The sequence below is a fragment of the Coregonus lavaretus genome, assembly GCF_964263955.1.
Source record: "Coregonus lavaretus genome assembly, chromosome: 11".
Lineage (NCBI taxonomy): Eukaryota > Metazoa > Chordata > Actinopteri > Salmoniformes > Salmonidae > Coregonus > Coregonus lavaretus.
In genome coordinates this window covers 31,095,899-31,112,414 of record NC_139998.1, presented here as the reverse complement: position 1 = coordinate 31,112,414, position 16,516 = coordinate 31,095,899, and the positions used below count along the sequence as shown (strand labels likewise).

At 44.2% G+C, this 16,516-nt stretch overlaps 1 pseudogene across 1 annotated transcript in view; it reads left to right on the top strand.

Annotated features, from left to right (window-relative positions):
- Positions 1–4,854: 4,854 nt before the first annotated feature.
- Positions 4,855–16,516, top strand: part of LOC311137794 (talin-2-like) — an 85,513-nt pseudogene continuing 73,851 nt past the window's right edge. The window contains exons 1-5 of the transcript in view: positions 4,855–4,990; positions 7,265–7,362; positions 7,568–7,697; positions 8,313–8,471; positions 11,122–11,264. The product of the transcript in view is annotated as a talin-2-like (transcript). The remainder of the gene's footprint in view (positions 4,991–7,264; positions 7,363–7,567; positions 7,698–8,312; positions 8,472–11,121; positions 11,265–16,516) is intronic.

Sequence of the window (16,516 nt, the reverse complement as noted above, 5' to 3'; positions counted from 1 at the left end):
GAAAAGACGGAGATAGAGAGGGTGCAGATCCAGGTGACTTGTGAGAATTCGTCAGCGAGTGGGTAACCCGCCTCTACCATCCGTTCTATTGGCCAACGTGCAATCACTGGAGAATAAACTGGATGAGCTCCGTTCGAGACTATCCTACCAACGGGACACTAAAAACTGTAATATCTTATGTTTCACCGACTCGTGGCTGAATGACGACACAGATAATATACAGTTGGCTGGGTTTTCCGTGCCTCGGCAGGACAGAACAGCTCCGTCCAGTAAGACGAGGGGGGGTGGTGTGTGTCTATTTGTCAATAACAGCTGGTGCTCTGTCTAATATTAATGAAGTCTCGGGATTGCTCGCCTGAGGTAGAGTACCTCATGATAAGCTGTAGACCACACTACCTACCAAGATAATTTTCATCTATATTTTTTGTAGCTGTCTATTTACCACCACAAACCAATGCTGGCACTAAGACCGCACTCAACTAGCTATATAAGGCCATAAGCAAACAAGTGTGATGAGGTGTGAATGACGGAGTCAGGCGCAGGAGGTAAAACACCAAAATCCAGAGTTTATTCAGTGTACATGAATAAAGCGCAGCAAGCGTCAAAACGAAACAAGCACAAGGGAAAAATCCACCTTGGCTACATACAAGGAAAGAGTAGCTCAACCGAGCTACTCACTCTCACAATGAACAATCACTCACAAAGGACAAGGGGGGCAGAGGGAACACTTATACACAGACTAATGAGGGAATGAGTACCAGGTGTGTGTGATTGACAAGACAAGACAAGACAAATGGAGTGATGATAAATGGAGCGGTATTGGCTAGTAAGCCGGTGACGACGAACGCCGAAACCTGCCCGAGCAAGGAGGAGGGGCAGCCTCAGCTGAATTCGTGACAACAAGAAAATGCTCATCCAGAAGCGGCGCTCCTAGTGGCCGGGGACTTTAATGCAGGCAAACTTAAATACGTTTTTCCTAATTTCCAGAGGAAAAAAACTCTAGACCACCTTTACTCCACACTCAGAGACGCGTACAAAGCTCTCCCTCGCCCTCCATTTGGCAAATCTGACCATAATTCTATCCTCCTGATTCCTGCCTACAAGCAAAAACTAAAGCAGTGGTCAGATGATGCGGATGCTACGCTACAGGACTGTTTTGCCAGCACAGACTGGAATATGTTCCGGGATTCATCCAATGGCATTGAGTATACCACCTCAGTCACCGGCTTCATCAATAAGTGCATCGACGACGTCATCCCCACAGTGACCGTACGTACATATCACAACCAGAAGCCATGGATTACAGGCACATCCGCACCGAGCTAAAGGATAGAGTTGCCACTTTCAAGGAGCGGGACACTTATCCGGACGCTTATAAGAAATCCCTCTATGCCCTCAGACGAACCATCAAACAGGCAAAGCGTCAATACAGGACTAAAATTGAATCCTACTACACTGGCTCTGATGCTCGTCGGATGTGGCAGGGCTTGCAAACTATTATGGACTACAAAGGTAAACCCAGCCGCATAGCTGCCCAGTGACGAGATCCTACCAGACGAGCTATATTCCTTATATGCTCGCTTCGAGGCAAGCAACACTGAAGCATGCATGAGAGCAACAGCTGTTCCGGACGACTGTGTGATCACGCTCTCCGTAGCCGATGTGAGCAAGACCTTTAAATAGGTCAACATTCACAAGGCCGCAGAGCCAGACGGATTACCAAGCAGTGTACTCAGAGCATGCACGGACCAACTGGCAAGTGTCTTCACTGACATTTTCAACCTCTCCCTGACCGAGTCTGTAATACCTACATGTTTCAAGCAGACCACCATAATCCCTGTGCCCAAGAAAGCGACGGTAACCTGCATAAATGACTACCGCCCCGTAGTACTCTCGTTGGTAGCCATGCAATGCTTTGAAAGGCTGTTCATGGCTCACATCAACACCATCATCCCGGAAACCCTAGACCCACTCCAATTTGCATACCGCCCCAACAGGTCTACAGATGACGCAATCTCAATCGCACTCCACACTGCCCTTTCCCACCTGGACAAAAGGAACACCTATGTGAGAATGCTGTTCATTGACTACAGCTCAGCGTTCAACACCATAGTGCCCACAAAGCTCATCACTAAACTAAGGACCCTGGGACTAAACACCTCCCTCTGCAACTGGATCCTGGACTTCCTGACGGGCCGCCCCCAGGTGGTAAGGGTAGGCAACAACACATCTGCCACGCTGATCCTCAACACGGGGGCCTCTCACGGGTGGGTGCTTAGTCCCCTTCTGTACTCCCTGTTCACCCACGACTGTGAGGCCAAGCACGACTCCAACACCATCATTAAGTTTGCTGACGACACAACGGTGGTAGGCCTGATCACCGACAATGATGAGACAGCCTATAGGGAGGAGGTCAGAGACCTGGCAGTGTGGTGCCAGGACAACAACCTCTCCCTCAATGGGAGCAAGACAAAGGAGCTGATCGTGGACTACAGGAAAAGGAGGGAAGAACACACCCCCATTCACATCAACAGGGCTGTAGTGGAGCGGGTTGAGAGTTTCATGTTCCTTGGTGTCCACATCACCAACAAACTATCATGGTCCAAACACACCAAGACAGTGGTGAAGAGGGCACGACCATTCCTTTTCCCCCTCAGGAGACTGAAAAGATTTGTCATGGGTCCCCAGATCCTCAAAATTTCTACAGCTGCACCATCGAGAGCATCCTGACCGGTTGCATCACCGCCTGGTATGGCAACTGCTCTGCATCTGACCGTAAGGCGCTACACAGGGTAGTGCTTACGGCTTTGTACATCACTGGTGCCAAGCTTCCTGCCATCCAGGACCTCTATACCAGGTGGTGTCAGAGGAACGCCCTAAAAATTGTTAAAGACTCCAGCCACCCTAGTCATAGACTGTTCTCTCTGCTACCGCATGGCAAGCGGTACCGGAGCTACAAGTATAGGTCCAAAAGGCTCCTTAACAGCTTCTACCCCCATGCCATAAGACTGCTGAACAATTCATCAAATGGCCACCCGGGCTATTTGCATTGACCTGTGCATAGTCACTTTATCCCTACCTACATGTACAATTTACCTCGACTTACCTGTACCCCCACACATTGACTCGGTACCGGTACCCCCTGTATATAGCCTAGTTTTTGTTGTTTTATTGTGTTTTTCTATTTATTTTTTACTTTAGTTTATTTGGTAAATATTTTCTAACTCTATTTTCTGAAAACTGCATTGTTGGTTAAGGGCTTGTAAGTAAGCATTTCACGGTAAGGTCTACACCTGTTGTATTCAGCGCATGTGACAAATATAATTTGATTATACTTTTTTTTCCCCAAGGTCTTTTTGATGAAATGATATCCTTATTGACTACAACAGGAATGTTATAATTTTTCATGCATCATATATTAATTTGATTCTCATAAGCCTAAATGGCGGAGCTTTGTGCTTTTAGACAGAGCTTTGAGCTTTTGACGGTTGTAAAGCAAAAACTTGATAGAAAGGAACGGGTGTTCTATCCTTTACGCGCTGTCTGAGTTCCATTGAATGATTCTGGTTGTCTTCAGCTCCTCCTCCTACAATGTATATATTCCAAGGTCACAACGGAATATACTGTGCAGTTCCTGCTTTCAAAATACATCTTTAGACTTTTGAATATCACCACATAGTAAAAGGCCATGTTACACCCTACTGCCCTTATAATTTTCCCTGAATCAGGGCTTTGTGTGGCATAGCCCATCCTCTATGTGTGCACACATGCCTGTGTATGCAAGTGTGTGTGTGTGTGTGTGGCCTGGGCTAGCTGGGCCACATGTGGCCTGTATAACAGAGACTAACCACACATCTGAGCCACAAAGGCGCTGCAGGACTCCTGTGGCAGGTTGTATGGAGCAGGTTCCATGCAGAGCCATTACCTCTGGCTCTTTGTGCTGAGGGCCTATCAGGAGAGAAAAGTGGGGCTGCAGGAGCAGGGGAGAGTCACTACTATGAAAGACTGCTAGTCAGAGGGGACCTCATTCACAACCACATCATTATAAACTTTTTCTCTGAAATTGCTCACAGAATGATTGTATGGGGAAACATTTTGTCATGGCTATATTTCTCTTAATGGAGTCAATTGGATGATTCACAAGTACAGCTTACTTATGACCTTTGTCCCCAAGAAGGACATAGTGAATGTCAATTTATATTATCCATAATACAGTGTTCCCCTGTACAGTATATCTAACATAAATGATATGCGCCCCCTCTACCATAAAGGGGAAAATTGAGGGTTGACTGAAAATGGTCTTGTCATCCAGATTTGACAGTGCACTGGGTAGAGAAAATAATTGCTGAACTAAATTCGGGGAAAAAAGAGAGAGGCCTAACTGTTGGAGAGATCCATTGTGAACAGTTTTCCCTCCCAGCTAAGGGAAAGAGGGGTGGGGGTGGGGGGTGGTCAACACAGATAATGATGCTGCTCTACAATGTCATTTTCTGTGTAGCATCTTCTGTCCTATTATTGTAGCTGATTACAGAGACATTTGCTTTCTGCTGAAAGGTTATGCTGCTCACCTTGGCTCAGCTCAGCATATGCTAAACACTGCCAGTAAGCAATTCTACTTATTTCTTAACCTTTAAGAAATAGGGAGGGATGGAAACTAGCTGATGCATTACTCATTCAAAGCAGCACTTCTACAATGTACCTGAGGACAATTATATCCATATCCTGTGTATGCTGTTCTGATGTACATATCCAATGTCATGCTATTCACATTTCCCTGAGCCACAGATATCTAAACAGATCTGTTTGTGTTTTTCAGGTGTGTAGGTTGATGATACCAATACACCACCAGTGAAAATGGTGGCCCTGTCACTCAAGATATGTGTCCGCCAGTGCAATGTGGTGAAGACCATGCAGTTTGAGCCCTCCACTCCAGTGTATGACGCCTGCAGGATCATCAGGGAGAGGGTTCCGGAAGCCCAGACTGGCCAAGGTGAGAGATGCCTAAAAATTGGGCATATGTCTGTAAATGGGGCCTCTTTGAATGTCAGAAATCTTCACTTGCATGAGGCTCAGTTGCACTAAGAGAAAAAATAAATGTGAAAACTACATACAGTGAGGGAAAAAAGTATTTGATCCCCTGCTGATTTTGTACGTATGTCAATAATGTTATAAATTGATTTGCATTTTAATGAGGGAAATAAGTATTTGACCCCCTCTCAATCAGAAAGATTTGTGGCTACCAGGTGTCTTTTATACAGGTAACGAGCTGAGATCAGGAGCACACTCTTAAAGGGAGTGCTCCTAATCTCAGCTTGTTACTTGTATAAAAGACACCTGTCCACAGCTTGGTGAGAAGGTGACAACAGTTGGTGCGATTATTCGCAAATGGAAGAAACACAAAGAACTGTCAATCTCCCTCGGCCTGGGGCTCCATGCAAGATCTCACCTCGTGGAGTTGCAATGATCATGAGAACGGTGAGGAATCAACCCAGAACTACACGGGAGGATCTTGTCAATGATCTCAAGGCAGCTGGGACCATAGTCACCCAAAAAACAATTGGTAACACACTACGCCGTGAAGGACTGAAATCCTGCAGCGCCCGCAAGGTCCCCCTGCTCAAGAAAGCACATATACAGGCCCATCTGAAGTTTGCCAATGAACATCTGAATGATTCAGAGGAGAACTGGGTGAAAGTGTTGTGGTCAGATGAGACCAAAATGGAGCTCTTTCGCATCAACTCAACTCGCCGTGTTTGGAGGAGGAGGAATGCTGCCTATGACCCCAAGAACACCATCCCCACCATCAAACATGGAGGTGGAAACATTATGCTTTGTGGGTGTTTTTCTGCTAAGGGGACAGGACAACTTCACCGCATCAAGGGGACGATGGACGGGGCCATGTACCGTCAAATCTTGGGTGAGAACCTCCAGGGCATTGAAAATGTGTCGTGGATGGGTATTCCAGCATGACAATGACCCAAAACACACGGCCAAGGCAACAAATGAGTGGCTCAAGAAGAACCACATTAAAGTCCTAGAGTGGCCTAGCCAGTCTCCAGACCTTAATCCCATAGAAAATATGTGGAGGGAGCTGAAGGTTCGAGTTGCCAAACGTCAGCCTCGAAACCTTAATGACTTGGAGAAGATCTGCAAAGAGGAGTTGAACAAAATCCCTCCTGAGATGTGTGCAAACCTGGTGGCCAACTACAAGAAACGTCTGACCTCTGTGATTGCCAACAAGGGTTTTGCCACCAAGTACTAAATCATGTTTTGCAGAGGGGTCAAATACTTATTTCCCAGCTCGTTACCTGTATAAAAGACACCTGGGAGCCAGAAATCTTTCTGATTGAGAGGGGGTCAAATACTTATTTCCCTCATTAAAATGCAAATCAATTTCTAACATTTTTGACATGCGTTTTTCTGGATTTTTGTTGTTGTTATTCTGTCTCTCACTGTTCAAATAAACCTACCATTAAAATTATAGACTGATCATGTCTTTGTCAGTGGGCAAACGTACAAAATCAGCAGGGGATCAAATACTTTTTTCCCTCACTGTAATTACTTGTGTAAGTCGCTCTGTACTGAATGCTGTAGTCATATCTGCTAAAAAAAATGTCTAAATTGTAATGTAAAACAAGGCATTAGAGTGTCTGATCTCCAGTTCTGTTTCAGAGTGCATGAAAATGATACAAACGGTTCAGAGCTGTTTAAGCAGGAGATAAAACCCCATGTCACGCACAGCATGGCTTTCTGACTACAGAAAGACAGGAAACAGTTTCAAAGCCTTACAGTCTATGCTCTCTGTCTGAGGAGACTGGTTCGATCTGGGTCTGTGGGCGGTGTTCCTCCCTTGCGGAGGTGTCAGTTAGGCAGGCTGGAGAGGCTCTCTGTGGTGTTAGATAGTCAGGCTGGAGAGGCTTTTTAAGCTGTGAGCTCTCATTAGGCTTTAGAACAGATGTATATCAGCTAGAGAGTCTGATGTGCAGCCATGATACCCTTCTTTCCCAACTGAATGTCATTATATGGATTATTCATAGGAATGTCAATGAGATCAGAATAAGAGGCATCCTCTGCATCATGAAACAGTATCTACATGAGATGCAGTCAAAACATTGTTTTGTCAAAATAGACAGTAGTATCTTTCATTTGGACAGCCAGCAACATGTGTACTCTTTGGTGGCTCATACTATTTAAACAGTCAATCAAGCAACTGTTCCCATTATTTCTCTAATATACGTAAGTTCTCTCTGTGTCTCTGTTTCAGCCTCTGATTACGGCCTGTTTCTCTCTGATGATGATCCCAGAAAAGGAATCTGGTTGGAGTCTGGGAGGACTCTGGATTACTACATGCTCCGGAACGGGGTAAAGCCCAATCATAGAGCCCAATCAGACCCCTGGACCACACCTCACTCAGTTCTATTTAAATCTGAAGCAGTGTTGAGAAGTCTGTGGAAGATCTGACTTAGATTTTCTACTTACATACAGATGTTTAGGTGTTCTCTTCTTGGTTTATGTCACATTCCATCAAAGGTAATGCGTCTGATTCCTCTCTCCCCTTGTTTCTCAGGATGTCTTGGAGTACAAAAAGAAACAGAGGCCCCAGAAGATCAAGATGCTGGACGGGGCAGTTAAAACTATCATGGTGGATGACTCTAAAACCGTGGGAGAGCTGCTTGTTACCATATGCAGTAGAATAGGTGGGTAACCTCTCTCCAACTGGACGAGACCCAGTCAACCACTAGCCTTAAATTATTAAACATGGTCCTATTTTTAGCTCACTGTTACAGCATCTGCCTTACAGTATGGATGCACATCCCCTACCTTTCAGAACATGACAATTAGCTATGGTACTGGCATAGTCCAGGTTTTATATCATTTAGATATGTTTGATGGTGTAAAACGTATTTTTCCCCTCTGTTGAAATTATGGGTGGTAATTGTGAAGCCATAGACTGTACTGTCCTCTCCTCTCATGGAGGTGTTCCTTCCCACAGCCATATATTTCAATTACGCTGGGCTGCGTGTGCCCAAACTCAATTGGGTGAGGAGAAGAGAGACGTCTGTTTGATCTATTTATTGGCTGGTGTTTGTTTAGAGAGGGCTTTCTGCTTGGCTTCTCCTCTTATGAATTCCCACTTTAGTTTTCTGGCTGCTCTCCAGTTTCCCCCACTCTTTTTTCTGGGCAGAGGGAGGTAGAGAGGGAGGACGGAAGAAGCAGGGGATGGTTTCTCTGATATGGCACAGCTCAAAGTGCTGGCTCTATGCTCTAGACTGCTCCCTCTCTGAGAGTTTCCTGGCTGTGTCTCCTTTCAGGAATCACCAACTACGAGGAGTACTCCCTGCTCCAGGAGGGGGTGGAGGAGAAGAAGGAGGATGGTCATGGGACAGGCACCCTGAAGAAGGACAGGACTCTGCTCCGAGACGAGAGGAAGATGGAGAAGCTCAAAGCCAAACTCCACACAGACGATGACTGTGAGTTTGAAGAGCACTTCCAAAAGAACCCAAAATGTGTTGTTAATAGTCCAGTATTACATGCTCCCAGTCAACCTCCCTAGCTATCTCTCATTAATAAATACATGTAAGTCCAGTATCATCTCATTTTAACATGTGCTTTATAGTACTGTATCAATGTTTAATTAAATTCAAATGTTTATCTTACCACCATGTGACAGAAACAGGGACGTCACCAGGACCTGGCTTTCGGGGCTATAGCCCCGAATGATTTTGGGTCAGCCCTGAATCTTTTGCACTGCTGTGATGGTGTAAAAAAAAAAATGGTCAACTGAATGAGCCGCTTAGTTCATAAAGCTGTGATTAGGTGAAACTCCTGAAGTCATCCAATTGTTATAATAAGGGGTGTATAGTGCTTGCAACAGAGTGACTATGTCTCGCAACATCACTTAATGATTAATTAGTGTTCTACATAACAAACCGAATATAATAGCATAGATAATGTTAGGCTACTGTTAGACCAAAAGCAACACGTCATTTCTTATGACAATAAGATGATTGTGCTGAAATGTTGCTTTTTCTTTCTCATGAGGACAGAACTCAACAGTACACGCCATATGCTTTGATTGAAACAAAATACAGGTGGCTGTGTTTAACTCCATCTGCTCTAGAATTTGATTAAACATTAGTTAGGCTACTTAGCCTACATCATTCAAGAAGATCAAAATGCATTTTCCCATGATACTGATTGGGATCAAATAGTTGGCATGCATGCAGCATGGACGTTTCGCCTGTAAAACGTGAATAATTATCATTCACAATTGTCAGTGATGATTGCCTAATTTATAATAAGGTAGGCCTTATTTGATGTTTTAGGATTTAAAAAAATAGAACATTTTCATTGACCCACTTCTGTGTAGGCATAGGCAATTGTGCAATTTGAATGACGCATTGTATGTATATTCTAAAATGATTTTACACAATAGGCTACATGTTGGTACCAACTTTCATGACGTAATAATAATAAAAAAGTGTGCTCCGGTAGGCTACCTAACAAAATTGCACTACACCACTGGTTATAATACATGAAAAGCAATTGCCATGTGTGGTCAACTGATAATTCCAGCACCGTTTTGATTGGGACAGCATCATTGCGCTGCTTTGAGAAAAGTATGGGAACTCATCTTGATAAATCAATCAATGTCCGATAATTTTTTTCACTGAATCTTCGTTTGGATATTTGTTTACAATTAGGCTGGGAAGTGTTAGCTAAGTTGATGTGAGTTCTCATGATCATTAGTCTAGCAATTGAAAGCAATGCAGATCTTCTCCACACACACATTAGGCCAATAGCCTACCTGATGAGCTTCCCTGATGTTTTCCTGAACTTTTCAATAATCTTCTGATGCATTTCAGTCACAGCCTACTGATCCAAATGCACATTTTTACACTTTTCCCATAAGCTATTTAAGTCATTGACATATTTTCTTATTGGTTAAAAGGGTAATAAGGCCTACATTGTTTCAATAACAGTTTAGCTGAAACCACTATTGGCTTCATTGACTTACTGAATTTATTATTTTGTAATTGTAGGGTAGGCTACTTTCTGATACATTATTTTAAATATTATTGTACCAGTAGGCCTACCTACACAATAACCTCATATGGGGTTACTGACCACAATCCATTGAATTATTAATAAGAAGTGTTGATTATTTGGCCTTGGGGAGAGCAGAGTGCATGGAAGAAAACCTAGCGCCGCAGAAATAAAGGAAATCATTGAAAATACTACACCAGAGAGCATCATTTAGCCACAGAAGATCAATAGCTTCTTTAAAAAAATTGCTGTAGATTGAGTTTTGTCACATTATGAGCGCGTAAGCCTACAGTCGGGAATCCCGCAATTGGGCAGCCCGCGCCGCAAATATCAAACAGCTGATTGTCGAGTTATGGCTGTCAATGTGGATGTCAATGAACAGCAGGCAGCAGCTAAAAGGTCTTTTGCAATATTTCAAAATACAATTGAAGGAAAAACTGTTTGGATAAATGAGTGCCACTGGAAAGTTGCTGGACTATAATTTCCTCATATTGTAGGTCTAAGATCTGTGTATCCACTCTTTTCATTGGCCTATGCTATTTGTTGCATTTAAGACATGGGTCGTTAATTTTATTGATCTCAGTATGTCAATATCAGAGTAGCTTGTCATTTTGTGTGGTCTATATATATATTTTTTTGTATTATCAGTCATGTAAAATTAATGTAGAATTGCAGGAAATGATTTTAGAAAAGGCCATTTCTTTCTCGGACCGGCAAACCCCTTAGCCCCTGGTCTTCAGGACTGAGCCGTGAATGTTATGAAACTCCCTGGACAGACATTTTATTCTGAAAAGTTTTAATTCATAAATCATCTTCAAACTGTCACAAAATCTGTCTTTAGCAGAACAGTATGCAAATTACTGCCCTCATGTTCAGTCGAGAACTTCACTTGGTCATGATTAATTAGTTTGTTTTTAGACATAAAAAAGTAAAACAGACTTTTTGTCTGTTCTGTCATTATTTATTATCTAGACCTATCTGCTTATTTGACTGTCAGCATGCCCAATCCCAGTAGCAGAAGTGTATGTTTCTCTGTATATGTACGTGAGTGTGTTTTTCTTTTTCTGTTGCCAGTGAACTGGCTGGACCACAGCCGGACATTCAGAGAGCAGGGGGTGGAGGAGAGTGAGATGCTGCTGCTCAGACGCAAGTTCTTCTACTCCGACCAGAATGTGGACTCACGAGACCCTGTCCAGCTCAACCTCCTCTATGTACAGGTCAGACCTCTTTTTCTCACCATGCTCATTGCTGCCCAGCATAGAGTAATACAGCTGTAGTATACTAGCCTCCTCAATTCCCCTCAACTCTGCCCTCTCCTGACTCTTCATGTAGCCCTACGGTCAATAAAACAGACATCAGCACAAACACAGCTGAAACTGCTGCCCAATGCTATGGGGCTGTAGCTCCTAGACAGCCTAGCTTGATGTACTGTCCTATAGCCTTGCTGGCTTGTGCAGCTTTGCTGGTACTGCAGTTCTCAGAGAATGAGCTGGGCCTGGCTTACAGGAGTATGTGTATGTGGATCACAGACAGGGTAGCTTATGTTGCCGTGCCGTTGCTGCTGTGCTGTGGGGATTGGGTCAGCCTGGTAAGGCTGGTTATACACTACAGTGTTGTTGTACACTACAGTGTAGATGGAGTAAGAGAGAGGGCTGCTGACACAGGGGGTCCCCTGGGGGGGTCAGCTGAGCCTGCACTACATCAGGCAGGCTTTGCTCACTGCACACCTCACTGCATCCACATTAGCTTCCCCTGCCTAAAGGTTGAAAGGAGAGCTCCCCGCTGACACCTGGACTCACAGAGGAGCACGCTATACACAGTACTGTACACATATATACACACACACGCATGCGCGCACACACACACGCATGCGCGCACACTCACTTAGACACATAAACTCTGTCTTTCAAAGATAATTTGTAAAAATCCAAATAACTTCACAGATCTTCATTGTAAAGGGTTTAAATACTGTTTCCCATGCTTGTCCAATGAACCATAAACAATTAATGAACATGCACCTGTGGAACGGTTGTTAAGACACAGACGGTAGGCAATTAAGGTCACAGTTATGAAAACTTAGGACACTAAAGAGACCTTTCTACTGACTCTGAAAAACACCAAAAGAAAGATGCCCAGGGTCCCTGCTCATCTGAGTCAACGTGCCTTAGGCATGCTGCAAGGAGGCATGAGGACTGCAGATGTGGCCAGGGCAATAAATTGCAATGCCCGTACTGTGAGATGCCTAAGACAGCGCTACAGGGAGACAGGACGGACAGCTGATCGTCCTCGCAGCGGCAGACCACGTGTAACAACACCTGCACAGGATCGGTACATCCGAACATCACACCTGCGGGACAGGTACAGGATGGCAACAACAACTGCCCGAGTTACACCAGGAACGCATCAGGGCTCAGACTCTCCGCAATAGGCTGAGAGAGGCTGGACTGAGGGCTTGTAGGCCTGTTGTAAGGCAGGTCCTCACCAGACATCACCGGCAACAACGTCGCCTATGGGCACAAACCCACTGTCGCTGGACCAGACAGGACTGGCAGAAAATGCTCTTCACTGACGAGTCGCGGTTTTGTCTCACCAGGGGTGATGGTCGGATTCACGTTTATCGTCAAAGGAATGAGCGTTACACCAAGGCCTGTACATTTTTTTAAACATTTTTAGTCATTTAGCAGACGCTCTTATCCAGAGCGACTTACAGTTAGTGAATACATATTTTTTTTTTTTTATTATTATTATTTTTTTTTATTTTTTTATACTGGCCCCCCGTGGGAAACGAACCCACAACCCTGGCGTTGCAAACGCCATGCTCTATCAACTGAGCTACATCCCTGCCGGCCATTCCCTCCCCTACCCTGGACGACGCTGGGCCAATTGTGCGCCGCCCATGAGTCTCCCGGTCGCGGCCGGCTGCGACAGAGCCTGGATTCGAACCAGGATCTCTAGTGTCACAGTTAGAACTGCGATGCAGTGCCTTAGACCACTGCGCCACTCAGGAGGTCAGTGGGGCGGTGTGTCACAGCATCATCGGACTGAGCTTGTTGTCATTGCAAGCAATCTCAACGCTGTGCGTTACAGGGAAGACATCCTCCTCCCTCATGTGGTACCCTTCCTGCAGGCTCATCCTGACCCTCCAGCATGATAATGCCACCAGCCATACTGCTCGTTCTGTGCGTGATTTCCTGCAAGACAGGAATGTCAGTGTTCTGCCATGGCCAGCGAAGAGCCCGGATCTCAATCCATTGAGCACGTATGGGACCTGTTGAATCGGAGGGTGAGGGCTACGGCCATTCCCCCCAGAAATGTCAGGGAACTTGCAGGTGCCTTGGTGGAAGAGTGGGGTAACATCTCACAGCAAGAACTGGCAAATCTGGTGCAGTCCATGAGAAGGAGATGCACTACAGTACTTAACCTCTTCAGCCCGAGGTTCCCCATATCCTCCCGCAATCTCAAACAATGACGTAGTACGGTTTTTAAAAACGTGTGAATACCTGAATGTGATACACTACTGGAACGAGAAGCGTCTCAACTGTGAATCTAGCTAAACTGTTGTTGCCCAAATAAAATAATATTCAGACTCCAAGCAAATATATAAGCATATAGCAAAACCAGTACTGTATTTTGAAACCGTGCATGCTCGTATATTCGTAGACAGATAACTTATTTTTCTCAACCTATTTACACAAACGATACACCATTCGAAAGCTGCTACCTCACAGATTCCAACAGTGATAGCCGTGTTCCTCTATGACCAACACTAAACTATTAATCATTTTATTTATCACAACAACAAACTGCGTCTTACCTTTGTTGTTTTTGTTACCAAAGTAGTGTCTGATCGAATAAAACAACTTGAAAAGATACTCTAGTGTCTCTCTCTCATTCCGAGTCGATTTCAATGAGTTTACATTGTTTTACATGGCCAAGAATGTGTTTGAAGATGAATCAGTATTTTGTTTCAATCACAACAGGCACTGTTTTGTCGCCATCTTCTGGATATATAATGCAATCCCAGTGGCTTGCAATTGTGCTAATCTAATTCTACTGATCCAGAACTTTCGATAGAGGGGTCACATGTCAAAATCGACCAACCGGTTGTTGAAATATCCATGTGCGCAGCTCATTGTATCACATTAGTTGACTTGCTGCATTAAGCATGGTTACGCAGAGCGCACAACAGCACTTGAATTTCGGAGGGAAAACGCAAGGTTTCTAAAAATATGGCAGGCTCTAGTAAGAAATATACAGTTACAGAGGCGTTAGCAATTGTAACAGATGAAAGTTGGACTCCATGTATCCCCATTGACTCTGAATCGGACGATGAGGACCTGCTTAGACCAGATTAACCAGACCCCAATGACGAGAACGAAGGTTATCGTGTCCAGGGCCCTACTCAGCTTGCTAGCTAAACTAGCAAGCTAAACTAAGCTAGCTAGCGAGCTAAGCTAGCTAGCTAGTTACCTAAACTAGCGGTAATTTACGTTGAGCTTCAGTTAATCAAATAGATAGAATGAATGTAGCTAGCTAGCTAGTCCTGCAAGGATCACAATGTTTATTGTACGATAACACTTTTATTGGCTAAGTAGAGGCCCACACGCAAGTTTACTTACAATAGAATGCTATGTGTATTATTTCTTGTCACCGAATGATCACTTTAGTCAACACGTATAGAGGTCTGGGAGAACATTGGAAACAACATCAAAACAGTTGTATTTTGATGGAATGTACACATACAGTGATATGTTAGTGAAATTAAATGACTTTTGCTGTCTGGTACCTGATAAAAGTCAAATGGCACTGATGGTGCCCAAATCTATCCAAATGTCTCCATTTGGTAATCCGCCTAAACATACTTCAACTAAAACCCCTACAACTTTGGTTTACTTTACTTTATTGGCATCAAACTTCACATAAGTACTCATCAGATATTGGGCTATGGTCCCATAGTGTTTAGGGGCTGCAGCTGCATAAGTCCAATAAAGCATTCCCTATAAAACCTGAAGTTACTTTCAGGCGGAATCAAAACCTCCCAATTTATGCTGTGTTGTAGCTTCATGTACTCTGACACAGTAATACCCACATTAATTATTTCACTTCAAGATACATCTCACATGTGTTACCTTTTCTTTTGCTACCAAGATCATGTTTTGGAGATATACTCTATTCAATTTGGGCATGCATTTTCGAGGCAGGCACTTTAGCCAGGTGCCAAGTGATGAAGAGGTTAATGCAGCTGGTGGCCACACCAGATACTGACTGTTACTTTTGATTTTGATCCCCCCTTTGTTCAGGGACACATTATTCAATTTCTGTTAGTCACATGTCTGTGGAACTTGTTCAGTTTATGTCTCAGTTGTTGAATCTTTTTATGTTCATAAAAATATTTACACATGTTAAGTTACACATGGGCGGCAGGTAGCTTAGTGGTTAAGAGCGTTGTGCCAGTAACCGAAAGGTCGCTGGTTCTATTCCCCGAGCCCACTAGGTGAAAAATCTGTCGATGTGCCCTTGAGCAAGGCACTTAACCCTAATTGCTCCTGTAAGTCGCTCTGGATAAGAGCGTCTGCTAAATGACCAATTATTTATTATAATTATTAAGTTTGCTGAAAATAAACGCAGTTAACAGTGAGAGGACGTTTCTTTTTTTTGCTGAGTTTACATAAATACTGTACTGTACATCCATAGTTAACCCCCTCCTAGTAATACATGCTGCATCGGAGCTACAGTCCATAAATACAAAAATAAAAATATATACACTATCCATTCTCCCTATCCTCCCTTTCACTCTTTTATCTCTCCCTCTTGCCCTGACTCCCTCCGTCTTTCTCTGTTTTTGCCTCACACCCTCTCAATCCCATAAAAATCCTGACACATCCACACCCGCTTACCCTGGCACACATTGCAGTGCTTTGCTCCCTCATGCACTCCCTTCCCTCACAAACACAAGCCCGTATTCTTTCTCACAAAAACACATTTCCTTCCTCTAGCTGTTCCTCCCTTTGCTCCTCTTGCTGCCTTCCCCCTCCCTTTCTTTTTTTCACTCAGTCACACTCAGTCACACACACACATAGAAGCATGCACGCACACACACATACACACACACCCACACATGCTGAACACAGAGTCCCCCCCACATGGCATTGCCTCAGACTCCAGTGACTCTAATTTGTCACAATATTAAAGAGGCCTGACAAAGCAAGAAGAGAGGGAGTATTCTCTGGCTGGAACACACCCCAGGCCCCACATCCACTCTTTCTCTCCTTCCTTCCAAGACTTCTCCCTCTGCAGTGCTCTCAGATGCATCTCCGGAACATGACCGTACTACACATGCTTCTTGTCAATGTCTCTATTCTGCTACGATGGAATAGTCCTCATTCACCATGCAGCCATTACCATAGGAGACTGAGTTAGTAGGTTCATTTAGTGAGTGTAGATTATAATATCAACCCTGGGATTCCTT